Genomic DNA, 20,019 nt, shown 5'->3' with positions numbered 1-20,019 from the left:
ATTTGATATGACCCTATTTGTTGATTCTCAGCACTATTTCCTGTGCAACCAGGGTTCTGTTAAAACGTCCTTGCCTACATCTATGTCTTCAAGGGTTTTATTATTTTATCTTCCAGAAAATTACACGTTTCTGTTGTAGCATTTAGATCTTTGATTCTGTTTGATTTTAGTTTAGCACATGATGAAATATGTGGATCTATGTTCCACTGTCTGCATGTGGACAGCCAGTATTCCCCGCACCAATTGTTAAAGAGGTTATCTTTCCTCCAGTATACACATTTGGCCACTTTGTCAAAAACTAGATAGCTGTATGTGCCTGGGGTTGTTTTTGCATCCTCTATTCTGTTCCATTGAGCCACATGACTGTTTTTGTGCCATTACCATGCTGTTTTTATCATTGTAGATTTGTAGTATAACTTGAAATTTGGGGTTATGATGCTTCTTGCTTTGCTCTTGTTGTCCAAAATTGTTTTTACTATTCTGAATCTTTTCTGCTTTCCTCTGAATTTTAGGATTATTTTCTCTAGTTCCATGAGAAATGCTATTGTTATTTTGATTGGAATAGCATAAAATCTGTATATCGGTTTTAGAAGTATGGCTATTTTTGACTATATTAGTTCTGTCTATCCAGGAACAGAGGGTTTCTTTCCATTTCCTAATGTCCTCTTCAATTTCCTTTCTGAGTATGGAAGATTCTGTTGTAGTGGCCTTTCACTTCCTTGGTTAGATTAATATTTACTTTTTCTCGATGACATTGTGAATCATGTTGCTTTTCTAATTTCTTTCTCAATGAGTTCATTATTAGTATACAGAAATGCTACTGACTTTTGTCTGTTGATTTTGTATCCTGGTATATTGCTAAATTTGGTAATCTGTTCTAGGAGTCTTTTGGTGTAATTTTTTGGATCTTCTATGTAGAGGATCATGTCATCTGCAAATAATGATAATTTGATTTATTCTTTTCCTACTCACAAACCATTCATTTCTTTCTATTGCTTGATTGTTCTGGCTAATCTTTTGATTACTACATTGAACCAGAGTGGTAATATTGCACATTCTTGTCTTATTCCTGAATTTAGAGTGAAAACTTTTAGTTTTTCACCATTTAATGCAATGTTGGTACTATGTTTGTTAAAAATGGCTTTATCAGATTGAGATAAAGTGCTTCTATACTTACTTTCTCTGGGTTTTTTTAAATTATGAATTGATTTTGGAGTTGTAAAATGCTTTTTTTCTGAGTTATATAGATGATCCTGTGATTTTTGTCTTTGCATTTGTTTAAATGATGCACTACATTTATTGATTAGTATAAAATGAACCATCCTTGCATCCCTCGGGTGAAGCCTACTTAATATTTCAGATGGTTTTTACATTCTATTTGCTGGTGACTTGTTGAAAATTTTTACATATGTGTTCATTACTGACACTGGCCTGCAGTTGTCTTTTTTGGTTGGATCTTTCTTTGATTTTGGAATCAGGGTAATGTTAGCTTTCAGGAATGATTTTGGTAGTATTCCTTCTCTTTCAATTTTATTAAAAATTTTGAGAAGTATTGGTATTAGGTATTACCTGAAGTTCTTTCAGAATTTACTAGTAAAGGCACCAGGACTTGGATTTTTCTTACATGATAGGTTTCATATTGCTGCCTCAATTATATTGCCTGTTATAGAATTATTTGGGGTTTTTAATGTTTTCTTGGTTTGGTTTAGGGAATTCATATGTACCTAGGAATCTATCCATTTCTTCTGAATTCTCTAGTTTATCGGAATACAGTTTTTTGAATTATTTGCTATCAATTTTTTGGATTTTAGCTATACCCATTGTGATTTCATCATTTTAATTTCTTCAGAAGTTTGTGTTTTTTTGGTTTTTTTGTACCTGGGATCAAACTCGAGTCCTTGAGCTTGTGCAGCAGGTGGCGGATCCATTGAGCTAAATCCCCGTCCCTCACTTTCATTTCTAATTAAATTGATTTTGCTCTTTTCTTTCCTTTTTGGTAAAATTGGTTAAGGGTTTCTCTATTTTTCAGTTCTTAACTTTCACACACACACACACACACACACACACACACACATATATATATGTGCACATTTTCAGTACATGGATTTTTGCAATCATCTTGGGGAGTGGAAACATATACATTATACTTAATTTAGTGTGGGCTTATCTATTTTGTTCAGTCTTCCAGCGAAAAAACATTTTGATTCATTCTTTTTATTTTTTTTATCTCAATTTCATTAGTTTTTGCTCTGATTTGTGTAATTTCCTTCCTTTTACTACATGTGGATTTGAATTGTTCTTTTTTTTTTTTTAGGACTTTGAGGTACATCATTCACTTATTTATTTCAGATTGCTATGTGGACAGAGTTAGAAAATTCCCTCTTATGATGGCTTTCATTTTATCCCATGCATTCTGATGTTTTGTATTGGAATTAACATTTAATTCTACCAATTTCTTCCATATTTCTTCTTTAAACCATTGATTATTCAAGAGTGTAGTGCTTAAATTCCATGCATTTGCATGGTTTCTTTCATCATTGCTTGCCATTTTCATTGTATTGTGATCTGATAACATATATGGGATATTTCCATTATTTTGCACTTACTTAACTATGCTTTATTGGCTAATATGTGGTCTATTTTCGAAAGTTCCATGTGCTGTTTGAGAAAAAAATCTATTTTATCATTTTCCAGTGAAATGCTATATAGATACCTATTAAATCCCTTTGTTCAAAAGTTTGAGTGAACTCTGATATTTGTGTGTTGATTTTTCATCCACTTGATCTATTTGTGACAGTGGGCTATTTAGGTTCCCCTGATATGATTATGTTGATGTTTATTTGATCTTTTATATTCTCCATTGTTTGTCTTATGAGATTCGATGTACTGGTGTTCAATGTATATATGTTTGTTTTTTTATCTTTTCTTGTTAAATTGTTCCCTTAACCTTCTTTGACTCTACCACTTTTGGTTTGAAGTAAACTTTGTCTGAAAATAAGCTACTCCTGTTTGTTTTCAGGTTTGCACTGTGTGGTATATAGTTTTCCTTCCTTTGATTTCTAGTCTATGAGTTTCTTTTTGCATTAAATATGCTTCTTGTATACAGTATATTATTAGATTTTGTTTCTTAATTCATGTTCCAATCTGTGTTTTTTGATTGGGGAATTGATACCATTCACGTTGAGAGTTATTACTGAATGGCACTGACTTATTACTCTTATTGCATTATTTTTCTGTTTCTGATGCATTCTACTGAAATGCTCACTCTACCTAGAATATTTATTCTATTAGAGTTTTTGGCATTGTTAGTGTCATTGTCTTTTTGTAAGATATATTTGAAATATTTTGGGGGTGCTAGTTTGGTGGTCATGAATTTCTTTAGGTGCTCTTTGTCATGAAAATATACTTTTCTCCATTAGTATTGACAGATATTTTTGCAGGACATATCTGGGTTGGTAATTGTTTTCTTATAAGGTTTGAAACATTTCACTACTAGCTCTTCTGGCTGTTAAGTATTGAGAAGCCTCTTGTAATTCTAATTGGTTTAATGTTATAAGTAATTCTTTGCTTTTCTCTAACAGCATTTAAAATTTAGTCCTTATGTTGGACTTCTATAATTTTCATTATTATTTGTCATAGGAAGGTTCTTTTATGATCATGGTCATTTGTGGTTCTGTATTCCTCATTTATCTTTATGTTAAATTCTTTCCCAATATTTTGAAAGTTTTCTTCTAATACTTCTGTTAAAAAGGTTCTTTATATCCTTTGTGCTGTCCTCTGATTTTTCACTACTTTTAATTAATTTCAGATTATTCTTTGAGTTATCTAGTAGCTATTGAACCCTTTTTGCATTTACTCTTGTTTTCAAGGTATCTCTAAATATTTGGTCACCAATATTGGCCCTTTCTTATAGTTTTGACACTCTATCCCCATATTGGTCACTGTTATTGTCCATATTTTCAATAGAATTTTTAATCTCTGGATTTTCTTTCTGGAACCTTTTCATGGATGTTAAATCTTTGCTAAACTGGTCATTCTTACTTTGTATCATTTTATTTAGATCAACTAGTTGTGTTAGTGTCGTCTTATAAACTTGCTGATAGTTTTGCTTATTAAGTCTATTATCTGTTTAATTATATCTTCTTTGATCTTGTCAAGCACTTAATTGAACTCTTTTTATATTTTCTCTGTTATTATTTTAATAATCTGGATGTGTAGCTTTTGCTTTCCTCCCCCTTCATACCCCATGTAGCAGCTTTGGTGGATTTAGAAGTTTTTGTATTTATTTTGTTGCCTTGTCTTCTCATGCTTCTATTTTTTTTGGGGGGATGCCTCAAGTTTGTGCATTGGTTATAGTGGAAAACTTGGTTGATAGTAGGGAGCTTTAAAAGAATCATACCACAGTGATATATGTGCACCCATGTTCATTCCAGCTAAGTTTGTAACAGCTAAAACTTGGAAACAGCCCAATTGCCCATCAACTGGAGACTGGATCAAGAAAATGTGGTTCTTTTATAAAATGCAGTACTACTCAGACATTAAAAATGAGAAATCAGAGACATTTTCAGCTAAATGGATGCACATTGAGGTGATACTCTTAAGTGAAATAAACAGGACACTAAATAGTTTCTCTAGTGTGAGAAACTGAAAGTGTAAATAAAGACTAAAAGGTATAATAGATAATGTGAAATAGGAAGAAAAGGGGAAAAGGAGAGGGGTAAATGGGAGGGGTAGGGGAAAGGGAAGAAGGGAATGGAATTAATATGAGAAAATGAAAGAATGGAAACAAAGTCTTTGTAAATAGGAGGGATGGAGGGGTTGAAGGGAGGGCAGGGGAAGGGAGAAAAATAAAAACCAAGAGAGTATGCAAAGGTGCAAATTTCCAATGATGAATGTCATTATATTGTACACCTAAAATGTACCAATAAAAGGATATACAAAAATTAAAAAATTTAAAAAAATAAAAAGACAGTAGGGAGTTTTTTTAGGTAGCGTCTGCTTTTCAGTGATGCACTCTGGGTATTGCTCCCTATAGGCTTTTGCCTCTGTCTCAATATCACACTGCCTCCATGAGGCTACAGTGTATTTGGCCCAGCACCCAGTTCTTCAGGAAAGGGCCAAAGTATTGGCAATGACACAAAGTCAATCTAGATATTGTCATACAGAGAAAATCAATTAATAGCAACAACTATGCCACTTTGGCAATAGCTTTGGAAATAGCAATAAAATCAGCAACAATAACAGCATCAAAGACAAACTGGAATATCGATATGCCCTAAGAACCAATAAGCACCAACCTTAGCCATAAAAAGAGATCTAAAATTATAATATAAACACTAAGCCAAACCAAATATTGACCTGAGGTAAATATATACTACGTTCAACAACTAGAGCTTCACAAACAGAAGAACAGTATTTGACAGCAGTACTATATAGCTAACTATCTAAAGATTCATAAAGTTTAATGGTTAAACAAGTAAAGTTAGAGAAGGTGGGGAACTAGAGTATGAAAGAAGTGAAATTTGAAAAATTAATTAATGGAAGATAAGGAGGAGAGAAAAATGAGATAAAGAATTCTGTGGAGGAGTAAAAGGAAATTCATACTATAAGATAAGTAAACCAATTAACAATCATGAAAAGATGAAAAAACATAGACAACAAAATATAAAGAAAAAAGAAAAATAAGGAAAAACAAATTAAAGGGAGAAAGAAGAAAATCAAAGAAAAAAAGATTTTAAAAAATCCCAAAATTCCTTCCCAAATAACCAGTGAAGGAAAAGAAAAACAAAATGAGTTGAAAAAACTCCCTCTGTATTTTTGAATAAGTTGTGCATTTCCAGTAATTGGCTGTTTTGGGATCCAGCAAGTCACAATTATCTCATGGCTTGTGGCTGTTTGAGCCACCTCTCCAACCCCCAGTAGGGGGCACTCTACCCATACATCCCAGACCATGGCAACTATCCAAGCCAGAGTGTCTTTACTCACACTGGTGGCTGGGGAAAGCATAAAGACCACTAGCCTCTGCTGCACATAGGGATCAGTATGGGGCTTCGAAGAGACTATTGGACTTAAATGCCAATATTTTCAGATCCAGTTGTCTTTGAAAGCCATGCTTGTCAAACTCTTGTTTCTCATTAAGGAGAGCAGGGACCCTGTCCTTCCTGGCCTGAGCTTACACTTCTCAGAGGATTCATGTCTAGCCCTCACTCTCTCTGAGCCTCCGGGACTATCTCCCATGTCTGTGTCTCCTGGGATTATAACACTGGAAACTCTGAAGTGGAGTTGTTTTGTAGTTGTTCTGTGGCTTGGTCTTAAACATTCAACCCCTACTTGAAATGGTGCCAATTAAACACTCTCTGGTAATAAGCCCAGAGCTGCACTTGTCTTCTCCAAATCTAGCTTGCTTGAAGGAGTCACTTTCAGAATAAACCCTACACTGCTTTTGTAGTTTACAGTAGCCAAAGGCTTTTCTTGGGACTCTCTCTGCTGGCCAGTTCTATAATTTCACCTTGACTCTGGTGATCCTCCATGTTTACATTCTCTCACCAGGTGTTGGTCTCATTCATGATCAGGTTAGTCATTTGATCAGCATCTGTGCTGCCCCATGCTGAAGGGAAATAAAATGCAGAGCCAGTTTGAGGTGGCCATGTGGACAAGGGAAGGGTTGGAAATCCATAGGTGCAGAGTTGGTTAGGGGCCAGCCAATGCGTTGACGTATTATCCCAAGTACTAATTTAAAAGCTGATTGTAGGTACAGTAATACCTCAGTACACAAACACTTCTGTTTGCAAAGAAAAGTGTTCAGCAAAATTTTGCTTCTGTTTGCAAACTGCATAGGACGACAAACACGACCACAGCCATCTTCCTCACACAAACACAAATCCAGCCATCTTTCTCAAAATTGTAAAACAAATTAAAGTTTTAAACCTCTGCATCATACCACTGTATTGCGCTCCATGTACTTTTTTTTGAGACGGGATTTTGTTACCTAGTCAAGGCTAGCCTTGAACACACAAGGATCCTACTGCTTCACCCTCGCAAGTGCTGGGATTACAGGGATACACCACCATGCTTGGCTATTCCATGTACTTTTAACATTTAGTACAGTTAAATATTTCATAAAATAATATTAGAGGTACAGATTGTTATATGTGATGTAAATAGAATTACTATTTTCAGGTTTTTCATAACTTGAAATAAACTGTTGGGATACTTGGAAAAATAGTCAACATTTCAATTAATTTTCCATAGTATTCTAATGGAAAAATGACACACAACTGAAACAAGTTAACAAGATATAAAAAATGCTTGTTTGTAAAAGAAGTGATCAGTTACAACTTACTAATCCACTGAAAACTAAAGAATAACAAACATGCCCAAATCCTAAAGGAATATTGACAAATTTTAACAGTTTTAGAATTAAAATTTAAATAATATAAAACTAACTTTAATTATAGAGTTTGAAATGTTTTAGTAAATTTGTAGTGCTAACAACCCAGTTTTAATACATGTTCATCACTATAAAACCTTTCCTGCATCAATTTGCAGTCTCATAGCTGCAGGTAAACATTGATTATTTTCTGTTTCAATATATTTTCCTAATAAAGAAATTTAGTATGGATTAAATCATGCAATATATAGGCTTAAATCTGGGTTTTTTCACTTAACATAATATTTCTGAGTTCACTAATGTTGTTGCATATTGAGTTAATTTCATATCATTAATAGTATTCCACTATAACCTAGTTAGTGTAACTACTTACTAGATGGTATGCATTTGGTTTCCAGTTTGGAGCTATTACAAATAATGATGCATTGACATTTGTATACAAGTGTTTGTATGGGCATTTATATTTGGTGGGTAGATATTTAGGAGTGGATATGTGCTAGGATAAATTGGCAATGGGTTATGTGCTAAGAAAAATTTAACATTTGAAGAAATTTTAACCTGTTTTCTAAATGTCTATTATTAGTTCTCATTCCCAATAACAGGGTTTCAGCCTCTCCATATCCTCAACAACTCTTATTGTCAGTCAGCTTATTCCAGATATTCTTAGATGTTTAGTTGGTTTTGAAATGGGTAAACATTTGTATCTCCCTGAAAACTAAGGATGTCAAGTAAATTTTTATGTTTTCAACTGCTGTTCATATATGACCTTTATTGAATTGATGGTATATACTTCACTTTAAAGTTTTGTCTTCTAATAATTCAGTTTCCTTACTTGATATAGGTTATATTTGGTAACATGATTTTCACAAAGTTTTTTCATTTCATCTAGGTTCCAACAATTTCTGGAATAAAGTGATTGTAATATTCCTTGTAGATGAACATTTCTGCGACGTATATAATGACATCTCTTTTTCACTGGAATTTTTGGTAATTTATTTGCCCTTTATTCTTTAGTCTATTTTAAAGGCTTTCCTTTTTTCCTTCTTTCTCTCTTTCTTTGTTGTTCATCAAAAAATAACAAATTACAGTTAATGATTTTTTTATATTTTTTACTCCCTTTTCATTTCACTGAGACATGCAGTATTTATATACTGTAATTAAAATTATTTTAAATTTATTTTTTGTGACTTTTTGTTTTTTAAAGTAGAATCTTAATGACAATTTTTTTTCTTTTCTAATATCACTGTTCAAAGCTATCTACTTGTAGACATCAGGTTAGCTACATTCCATAAATTTTGTTATTTCATATTTTAATTTTTATTCTTATCCATGTTTTTCTAATTTACTTCATAAGACTTTCTTTGATATTGGGCTTAGAATTTTATGGTTAGTTTTGAAACTTAAACATGTCCCAAATATTCATTTGTTTTTGATTCCGAATAGATAATTCTGTTGGAGCCAGAGAAGACAATTCATATAATTTAGTTCTTGTAATATATTAAGACTTTGTATTAGTACTTGAAATATCATAACAGTAAGTTTCCTTGAGAGTTTCAATTATGTGTAAAATGACTGTGTATTCTGAAGCTATTAAGTGGATTATTATACACATCTAAATTAGACCCAGTTGATTTAAGGTATTTTTCAAGTTTTCTGTATCATTACCTATTTAGTCTGCTCTTGTTCTATTTATATTTGAGAGATAAGCAAAATCTTAATTATTGAAATATCTTTAATTCTATCGGATATTGCTTTATTTCTTTTAAACCTCTGTTGGGTATATTTATAATTGTTATATTTTCTTGATTATTTACTTTATTTCCATTAAAAGATTCCTTTTATAACTAATAATACTCCTTTTTAGGACATATTTTGGTCTGATTTTACTTATAGCCATGCTAGGTTTCTTAATGTTTATTGATTACATGGTATAGATTTTTAACTCCACTCACTTAAAACCTACTTTTATCTCTTATTTTAATGTGAGTTTTATTTCTTGGAAACAGAACAGAGTCAGATTTTTCTTTTTTATCCAGTCTGAGAACTTCTGTTTTTTTCAACAGAGTTCTTAGCCTATTCACATAGGGTAAATACTGAAATAGTTCAATTTATGTCTGTCATTTTGCCATTTTTCCCTGTATATGACATGAAGTTTTTGTTCCTCTGATCATCACATACTACCTCCTTTTGTGTTAAATAAATACTTTATTTACCATGTCATCTGTTTTGACTATGGGTGTACATGTGACTGACTGCCGGTCCATATGGTAAGGTAGAGAGATGGATCTATCCATATGTCTTTCCTGTCTCCCTGTCTCAGTCTCTGTCTCTCTGAATATAAGTATAAAAAAACAGTGCCTTTAATTTATCATAATCTATTTAATGTTAATGTTGATTTAATTTGCCCACAGTGGAGAGATTTTACACTTTCAGTTTCCCTATTTTTGTACTACTGTTGATAAGAAAAGAGGAAAATTATATATATATATATATATATATATATATATATATGGTATGATTTCAAAAATCCATGTAATATTACATAATTACCTAAAATTACCTTTTTATAACATAATACATATACAAATACTTAACTTTTCATATTTTTGACATATTTATCCTTTACAATGCTCTTCACTCCTACCTCAGGAACCATCATGGAATGTGAGCAGTTGTGTTACTCTTACTGGTCTCAATATTTTCTTTTTCCTTTTATCTTTCAACAATTTGATTACAATGTGTTCTGGTTCTTGTTTTATCATACACAGTATTTATTGAGCATTTTGGATTTGCAGATTACTTAATTGGGAACTTTTTCTTCTTTTTCACTGTAACTCCCATTCTAAGTAGGACTATGTTGGAATGTTTATTTCCTTACATGACTCTGTGTCTCCATTTTTCTCCATCCCACTTTATTCATTTATTTATTTTTTGGTACCAGGGATCGAACTCGAGACCCTGCATTTGTGAAGCAGGTGGCGGTACCGCGGAGCTAAATTCCTGGCCTCCTTCCCACTTTAGATTGAATTATTTCTACTTATTTGTCTCCAAGTTCCTAAATATTTCTGCAACTTCAGATCTACTGAGTCAGAATTTGAAAAGGCCATTTCACTGATAAATATAAAATTTTGATTTTAGTTATTGCAACATAATTTTGCTATCTAGTTTCCCCATTTGGTAAATTAGTGTTGTTGTTTCCTTTAATGTTTGAACATATTTTCCTTTACCACTCAATAAATATTCGTAATAGAGGGTCTGGATTTCTTTTCTTTTTTTGCTAAATCCCACACTTGACACTAAGTAGAGTCAATTTCTATTGACGCAATAATGGGTTTGCGTATTGATCATACTTTTATGTTTCTTTGGGTGTCCCATAATTTTTTATAAAAAAACATTTTAGAAACTATGTAGTTCCAACACTGGAATGCATTTTACATTTCTGTGGAATTAAAAAAATAACTTTTTAAAACTTATTATGCCATCTATCTTCTGTGAGACATACAGTCAATTATTCTTTGATTAGTTTTGTTCTTATTATTATTGCCTAATTTTCTTGAAATGCTCCTATGTCTTCATTATACTCCATTGCTCAGTTAATTATTTGGACAGAGGGACTGTTGAAAATCTTTGTTTCTCAAAGGTGCATCTGCTCCTCGATTGATTGGTGAGTGGTTTGGAGAACATATTTAAAGTTTCAGTTCATTCTCCAGTCTTCCTCAGCTCTTCCACTTCTTGAATCCTTCTGACATCTCCATAACAGATGTACGCAGTTTCCTATTAGCCAACAATATGTGGAGAGCTTCAGCCCTTTCATAGCTCTCTCTCTTATGGAATCAATCAATCAAATTTCTAGTTCATCCATTTTATACCTGAACCAATACCACAACCTTGACCTATTAAAGGTGAATTTTCTCCACTTGCCTCCATCTAGGTTCTCCTTTTTCTTTGAAAACCCATTGATTTTCAATTACTACCACGAACTGTGTCAACTGTGCCAATCTTCCCACCTCAAAACAAATGAACAACAAACAAAAAAAGAAAAACAACTTACAATTTGATTTTCACTGTGAGGGTTAAAGCAATTGCCTTTGCCAGTCCTGTTAGGATGAAGGGTGCAGATGGGAGTCACTCTGGGAAGACAGCTGTGTGGGTATGCACTTTTCTAACATGCAGGTTTTGCATTTATTTTAAAAGTAGTTTCTCACTAACTTCTTGTCTTTTGGTTGGTATCCAGCATTCCCAAATATTGTCTCTGACAACATTTTCCCAATATTAGATGTCCTTCATATATTAATTGGAAAAAACCCAAATCCCTTCTATTTTCTTAACTGATTTAACCTCAAACACATTTGATTGGTTGTACTTTCCATTTGTAAATGATCTGGTAAATTCACCCAGTCAAGAGAATCCTCTGAGAATTTTAATCTAGGATTTGGGTAGAAAAATGAAACTTTTCTTTCTTGGCATCAAGTTACATTTTTACTTATGATAAGATTATATTTACCCAGATCATTAAACATGTAAACTAATAAACTGCAAACAACAGATTAAAAAATGAATTAAACTGTAGTTAACAGTGTGTGGGCCAAATCTAAGGCAAAAATTTTCTTTAACAAATTAGCTAAAAATATTTCTTGACCTATTAAATTTTAAGATTCCATGGGGTGCAGATAAAATAGCTAGAAAAGCAGAATATTATTTTAAAATTATTCAAATAGTTAAAATAAATAATAAGTTATAAAAAATTAAGTAATGCATTCTATTTGCATTATAAATGCCCCATCATTAAGAACCTGCATAGTAGTTTTTAATATAATCATTGCATGTTTTGCTATTGCATATGCAGATTATTGAATAAAGAATTATACTTTCAATAAATTTTTGTGCATGTTATTTGAAATCACTGGATACAATCTTATTTTTCTGCATCATTAGTCACAATGTGTACACTCAATAAAGTATAGCAATTATTAGAGATAATAATACCAGTAGTGCTAGTAGTAGGTAGTAGTAGTAGTAGTAGCAGTAGCAGCCACTGCAATCAGGTGAGCAATGGTTCCAACTGCAAAGAGATAGGTCATGGGCACTGCCTCCAAATATATGGACCAAGTAATTCTTAAGCAACAAAACAAATGTATGTGTAAATTATTGCTAAGAGGAAAGATACCTACAGCTTTTAGTGACTTATGTTTTCTACAAGACAACAGTCATAGGGAAAATTACACTAGGTTATTGAGGAAGTTCTCACTGATTTTATATATATATATAAAATATATATATATATCAAAGTTTTATGTGAAAAGGAGGCTTCCTATTCCAAATGATATGGGAAACAGAATTCTTTTTAATAGAACCCTTTTCTTGAACAAATCTGGCTGAAAACTTGGGTAAGTCAAAATTTAAGATCTTTATTCTATAATAAATTATGTAAGGCCATAGCCTGACATGGACAATAAGAGTTTTCTATGGTGTATGTTCCTTTAAGTCTCAAAATGGAAATATAAATATGTACACTACATTTAATATATTCTAGGAAGTCACAGTCTATTGAGGACTTTTCATGATAGCAACAAATTATTTTATTACATACTCACAAAGAAAAGGCGGTGACAACTTGCATTCAAAAGCAAATCATGACCCTATATGAAAAATGTCTGTTATTTATGGCATATATATATATATATATATATACACACACACATATAATGTCTTAAGTAAGAACAATAATTTAAAAACCCATAAAAGAGATTCATTTTGAGTAATTTTGTTAAACACATAATTACTGGATGAATGAGCTTCTCCAAGGCACTCTCAGTATGTTAGGGACATGTCATGAACTTTTTAACTGCTCAATAATGCATTTTCTTCAGGGGCAACTCAGTTTAATAAATCACATAAATTGTAATAAATTTTATCACACACTTATATGGAAAGACATACTCCAATTTCTTAAGCACTGCTTTCTAAAGCAGCGAGAAACCCGAGGACAAAAAAGGGAAGGGGAATCACATATAATGAAAAAACACAAAGAAATGCAATGAAAAGCAACTTAAAACCAAAAGTTCTTAAATTCAAGTTCATGAATATGTCCTGCAATGACTATTTGAATAGTCATCATTTTATGGCCACAAGCACAGGAAGAATTCCTGGGCGAGCACTAGTCAGAAATTAAAGTGGCAATTGAGTATGAGTAAAAATTGCCACATCATTCCCTTTTCTGGCGAAAAACATGTTGCGCTTCAACTTATACTTAGTAAAACCACTTGCATATAGTTTTCATAAGTATCCTTTGATGCTTGCTTTCAAACCCAGGTTTTGTAACTTGTATACATTTAACACAACTATAACAATTTTACTAAATACTAGAAGACTGGTATATGTTTATAATTATATATAATATATAATATATTACATATAATATAAAATATATTATATATTACATATAATATAAAATATATAATATATTACATATAATATAAAATATATATCTTTTTGTAATGACCTAAAATGCAAATTAAATTAGCCATGTATATGTTTAAGATAAAATTAAACAAGTGTGGAAACTAAACAGTGAGATACAAGTAATGATAAAAGCTTATATTTTCAGTATATTTGTTCACAGTGAGCTTACTAACATGATATTCTTAGTCTAATAAAAGATATTTCAAGGTTACATAACCCAGTATGTAACTCAAGCATAAACAACTTACACTTTTCTTTTACTTCCATTCTTTCAAGATAAATATGCAACATTCTGCAGAAATCATCTAATTGGCTTTCCTAACTATGACCTAAGTATAAATGATCAATTATCTGGAGAAAGTGCAAATTTTATCCTTAAATTACCTAAGTAATTCTACAAATTATTCATATCATTTTTGTGAACACAATATGTTGAGACTAATTAACTTACTTTTGATTGATACTGCCATTTGATTTGTTAATATCCTACAGTTTCATTGTTTATGCAACCTGACTGTGGTATTTTTCCTTAAATAAAGTGGTAAGAGTTTTCTCTCACTGCAGTTTAACTTTGGAGTTCAATTGGTAGTTTCCCTGTTCATTTTTTCTTCAGTGATAAATGAACACAATGGCCAGAGACTGCACCAGGAGGATGGAAAAAAACTGATACGGCTCTGACCTCTATGGATGACTGACTGCAGCAACCTAAGGTAATGACTCTGGAAGCAGCAACCTTTTATAGCTTTTTAAACTTAGGACATATGTTGGGACAGTAAAAGCTAAAGCAGTGGGAGATACTGACATTGGGTGTTGTTTTTCACTTTTTAAGTGACTATGCAACAACAAAGAATAAAAAATACAGAAGGAATAACTAGCAAGATCTTTTACCCCATTCTAATATCTGAAGTTTTATCCCAAGATGAAGGAGCCAGACCACATGATTTCTGTGAGAGAGCTAGCTGGAATTACTGGGTACTTAGCTCAGGTAGCAACTGATTTCTAAACATTATTAGATTAGTTTGGTAAAACAAAAACATTGGTGATTATAAGATCAATATGAATCTTTCACCCTCCAAGTAACACAGTGCTACAGAGTGTGCCTTTCAGGACTATCACAAACTGGACAGATGCTTCAAAAAAATTCAAGGAAAAAATAATTTCTTTATTAGATAAGATTACTTCTTTAAATGGCAATTAGGAAATTAGAAATATGATAAGAACATTAATCATTAACATGAGTAAAATCAAGCCTGACAAACCGTGAGGTAATAGATATGCAAACCTTCACCCAGGGCTCAAAAACTAGATGGTTAACCTCAGATGTCAACTTGACAATTGGATTGAGAAATACCTAGGAAATTAGTAAAGCATAATTCTGGTTATGTCTGTGAGTACTTCTAGAGACTACTGGCATGTGGTACAGTCAACTGAGGGAGAAAATACATCCTGAATGTGAGCTGCATCATGCAGTATGGTGCAAGCCTGGATGGAAGAAAGGCAGGAGGAGGAGGAAGCCCATTAATGCATGCTCTTCCTGTTCTTTCCACTTCTTGGCCGCCATGACATGAGCAGCTTTAAACTACCACACCAATCTGCAACAATATTTCTTCCTTTCCACAGGCTTAAACCAGAACAAAAACCAGCTGACAATGGACTGAAATCATGAGCCAAAATAAACCTTTCCTCCTTTACTTTGACTTTCTCAGGTATTTTGTCACAGAGATAGTAGTCAGTACACTCAAGAATTGCAGAAGTTTATAAAGTAATACAGTGTATGTCAAGACCAGGAATTTTCAAGGCTAATTTATTGCTCTGAAAATCAGTAGAATCAAGGAGTCACACAGCTCTATATTTCACAAACCAGAAATTCAGTCACATAGGGTGATTTGAGGAAACAATGTGCATACAACAGTATTGCATATAACATATTCAATTAGTTTGAAGACATGAAATGCATATAACGTATGTTATTCCCATTCTCAACTATAGTCTAGATGGAGAAACAACAGAAATATATGACATACTTATAATTCAATGTAAAAGAATGTAAAATATAGTGGAAATTTGTGTACCAGCAAACTAAATTTCCTCTACAAGATAAACATTTATATACAAAAAACTTGACGTGAGTCATTAAGCTGGTGCTGGTTAGGATATAGGGAAATGGGGAAAAGGTATGAGTATGCTGAAGAAAGATCTTACATATAAAGCATAAGCAATTTAATAATTGGATGAGGCAAAACAGGGAAAGTTTATAAAGAAAAAAGTGAAAGAAAGAAAGAGAAAGAAAGGAAGAAAGAAAGAAAGAAAGGGAGAAAGAAAGAGAGAAAGAAAGTATTTTGTGTTTGTGGTAAAGTGTCATGGGGGTTGTTATGGACTAAATTGTGTCCACCACCCAAATTCATGTGTTGAAACCAACCTGAACCCTAGTACTACACAATATAACTGTATTTGGAAATACAGTTTTAAAAGAGACATTCAAATTAAAATTAGGTCATTATGGTGCACCTCAACCTAATCTGATTCATGTCCTTATAAGAGGAGGACATAGAAAGAGTCACAGGTACACACAACACAGGGACAGGAAGCAAGGGAGCAGCCATTTGCAAGCCAAGGAGAGAGGCCTTCGAGGAAATCAACACTGCCATCACTTTGATCTTGAACTTTATGAAATCTAGGACAGTAACATCATAAATAGTTCCTGGGTCTAAGTCACAAAGGCACTAAGTCTGTGGTGATTTGTTATGATAGTCCCAGCAAACTAATACAGAGGTCAAGAAGCTAGTATGTGAAAGTAGGTTTGAGACTATAAGCATTTTGTTCCTAGAAAGGTGGAAGGTATACACTGGGAGAGTGCTTTTATATTTCCATTATTAACATTATCATCTTGATCTTTAACTCTCTTGTGCCATCCCCAACTCTTGGTAACACTGATATTTTCTTCTTATCAGGAAAGGCTAACACTGTTACTATGAAGGAATCTTCATATTTATGAACGATAATTCTATTCTTTCTTAAACACTGTTTTATTATATAGGAAAAGTAGGTGACTATTTGACTTGCAGAGTAAAAAAATGGTGCTACCATGAGCAGGGAATAATGGGGCTACATTTCAAACAAACCTCTTTATTTAGACTCTGATCTTATATAGTTTTGTTATTTAGAAAAAAAGACTTCATCTCTTATGAGCTACTTTGATACTTACCTTAATTCTCCATTTTATTCACATGATAAAAAAATTATACATGATAGAATAAATGTTTTCAAAATGTTTATTTATCAATTTTATTAATATCACAGAGGGATAACATTTAGTAGAGCCTTTCCTTTTCTTCCTAATGACTTTGAATCATGCATTGTACACTATACCACAGTATTATTTTTTAATTAAAAAAATAAGTTTAACAATTTCTACATCACCAAAAGAGTATGCCCAAAAGCAATGACTCTCATCTCATTAGGCCTTCTACTGACATTTTTAAGAAAAATGTGATGGACACAAATAATTTCACTTCTTTGGATATCTGTGAGTCAACTGTTACCCTCTGGTTCTGAGAGGTTCTAAGACACAAAGGCTGTAATCATTTCAAATTCCGATTTTTTATGAAAGTCTGCTCATGTCACTTTCCACATAAAACACTTGTATTTTTATGGCTTTTAGAATCCATTTCAAATTTCTTTATCTGTCTGATGAAACCCTAAGAAATAAATCTCTTCATAATTTTTCAACCTAATCATATGTCATCCCACCAATCCCCATCCTTCCTATGTAACAAACTCTATGACTATCAGCTACTAATAAACAAATACTTCTTTTGGGCCCTAGAAAATACTGTAGTCTCTCACCTCTGGATCTCCTTTTATGAAATTTAATAAAAACAATGGCCCTACCACACTGTCCTCATTTCCTTGGCCTGACCAACTTCAGTTCTACTCTTATCCTACCTTATCATTTGCTGCTTTTAGAAACTAACACAGGCAGACCAAATCTGGAGACTAACCTACTTCATCATTGGGTCATTTAATCAGTCCAGAAGATAAAATGATCTGCCTTCGATAAGCTATTCAGGGAGAAAAAATCAAACTCCAAAATTCTCTCCCCCTTTGCCTGAGAATGCATAAAGTTGCAGAGAGCCAAGAAAATAGATACATCCGTAATGAATTCAGCATTACCCTTTCTCCACAAGTCACTAACAGCAACGTGTATTCAAGTGCTGAAAGACCGTGGATAGAGTTCTATCCCCACTTGTTATGGTTCTGCAGGAAAGAGAGGGGCTTGAGTTTCCAGCTTACCGTCAGAATACTCCATGTCCATTCAGACTTCAATATATTGTTCAGTTTTTAGCAATTTAACTTAATAGCATGAGATACATTATTTTAATTTGATTTATTTACATAAAACATTGAAACACATGCATAACATAAGAAAATCCAATATAAATATAAAAATAACAAAAATAGTTTTTCAAAAAGTAGTTTAGCAAAAAGTATGACTATTGTGAAGGTAGATTCTATGAAAGTGAGGCTATGAAAAATCTTCATAAAATGCTGTTTGACAATAGTCAAAAACTCATTACATGATAAATGTGAAAAACTGTCCTAAGTTAAACAATGTATTTTATGCAAATATTTTATGTACATTGTAATTTAAATCATAGCCACTGAAAAGAAAAACAAACTATATTAAACATGGTTGAATAATAAACTAGCTTGCACATCTAATAGACCACCCTGAATCAGATAATCTCCTGTTTTACTTATTTGTTTATTGGTTGATTGATTCATTGATGGATTGTGGCACTAGATATTGAACCCAGGGCTTTTACACTGAGTTACATCCCTACACCCTCTGCTATATTTTTAATGACACTGGGTGTCCGTAATTTACTCAGTCTGGGTTCAAACTTGGAAACCTCCTGAGCCACAGCCTCCTGAGTGTCAGGATTACTGGAAAATAATATTCTACATGATTAAATTCACTTTGTTTAGCATTTCTACCTATACTTTGAAAAAATATAGATTTTCAAATTATTCATGAATGCAATGATACATTTTTTTCAATGAAAGCACACATTTTTATATGTGAAATATAAAAGTTGAAAATAAAAATACTAAAAATAATAAAACAGAGTAACAAGGTATAACTGTAAGGTTAACACCTTTTGACATTTCTATTACCATGTTGTCAAAGTGAACACCTCTCTATAAAGGAAACTAGTCACAGCATAGCAAATAAAACTAAAATGTCATCACAGACTAGGGCTTCAGTATGTTTTCTTGACTTTACATCTTCCTAGTAATTCCAGGCTACCAGGGGAAAAATCATTCTAAGACAGCCTAAAGATATGAGGTCTTGAATTGATTTTCCATTTGACCACAGGAAAATGAATCAATAGAAAGAGGAATTATTATATAATAATTACTTATACCTAGAAAGAACCTTAGTATGCATCAGTAGTAACTATTTAAAAGATGAGGAAATAGACACATAAGAAGTTACTTGTCCTGAGTCATACAATTAGTAGGAGAACTCAGGTCTCCAAAGTTCTGGATCCATATCATTTTCACTGATGGCACTGAGGTTGTGCTAATCTAATTCACTGAGATCTACTTCCACAAATTGTTACTGTAAAGACATTGTGACTTCCTCACATATCCACTCCAACAGCTCATCTGGTACTTCTTCACATCCATTTGGAGAAATGGAGAGGCGGTATTTATAATTTATTATTTAAGTTATCAGTTTAGTAAGTAAATAGTGTATCAGCTATTAATAGATAAATTCTTACAATAATTATTTATGCTAAGTAAATATAAAATCACATTAAGTATTTTGAATATAATACTCCATCTTTACTTCATATTGTAGCTATTTGTACTCAAGATGTGTAGATTGGGAAACTAGTGTACAGAAGTTAGCTGATAGAAATTACAAAGTGATTAAGGACTAAACTCTGAAATCTGTTTGATATTAACAATTGGTGCTTAGTGGTTTAATGTACCTCTTCAAAATCCCTTCGTTCCAGATGCCAGCATTACCTCCTCATAGCTCTTTGAATGTAAACTACTTTAGCTGCCACAAGATAGAATGGCATCAAACTGCGATCATTCTCCATGGGTGCTATTCTACTTACATGCTTGGTTTAGTAGTCAAAACTTCATATAAG

The 20,019-nt window shown here is 32.6% G+C and overlaps 1 protein-coding gene across 4 annotated transcripts in view; it reads right to left on the bottom strand.

The window, feature by feature from the left end:
- The window catches only part of Dpp10 (dipeptidyl peptidase like 10), a 1,332,172-nt gene that overhangs the window by 424,020 nt on the left and 888,133 nt on the right, over positions 1-20,019 (bottom strand). The window lies entirely within an intron of this gene.

This window comes from Heterocephalus glaber, unplaced genomic scaffold (genome assembly GCF_053883595.1).
Source record: "Heterocephalus glaber isolate CG9 unplaced genomic scaffold, H.glaber_assembly_v1.0 deba00000347, whole genome shotgun sequence".
Lineage (NCBI taxonomy): Eukaryota > Metazoa > Chordata > Mammalia > Rodentia > Bathyergidae > Heterocephalus > Heterocephalus glaber.
The sequence above is the reverse complement of the archived record's forward strand: the minus strand, read 5'-3'. Positions and strand labels throughout refer to the sequence as shown.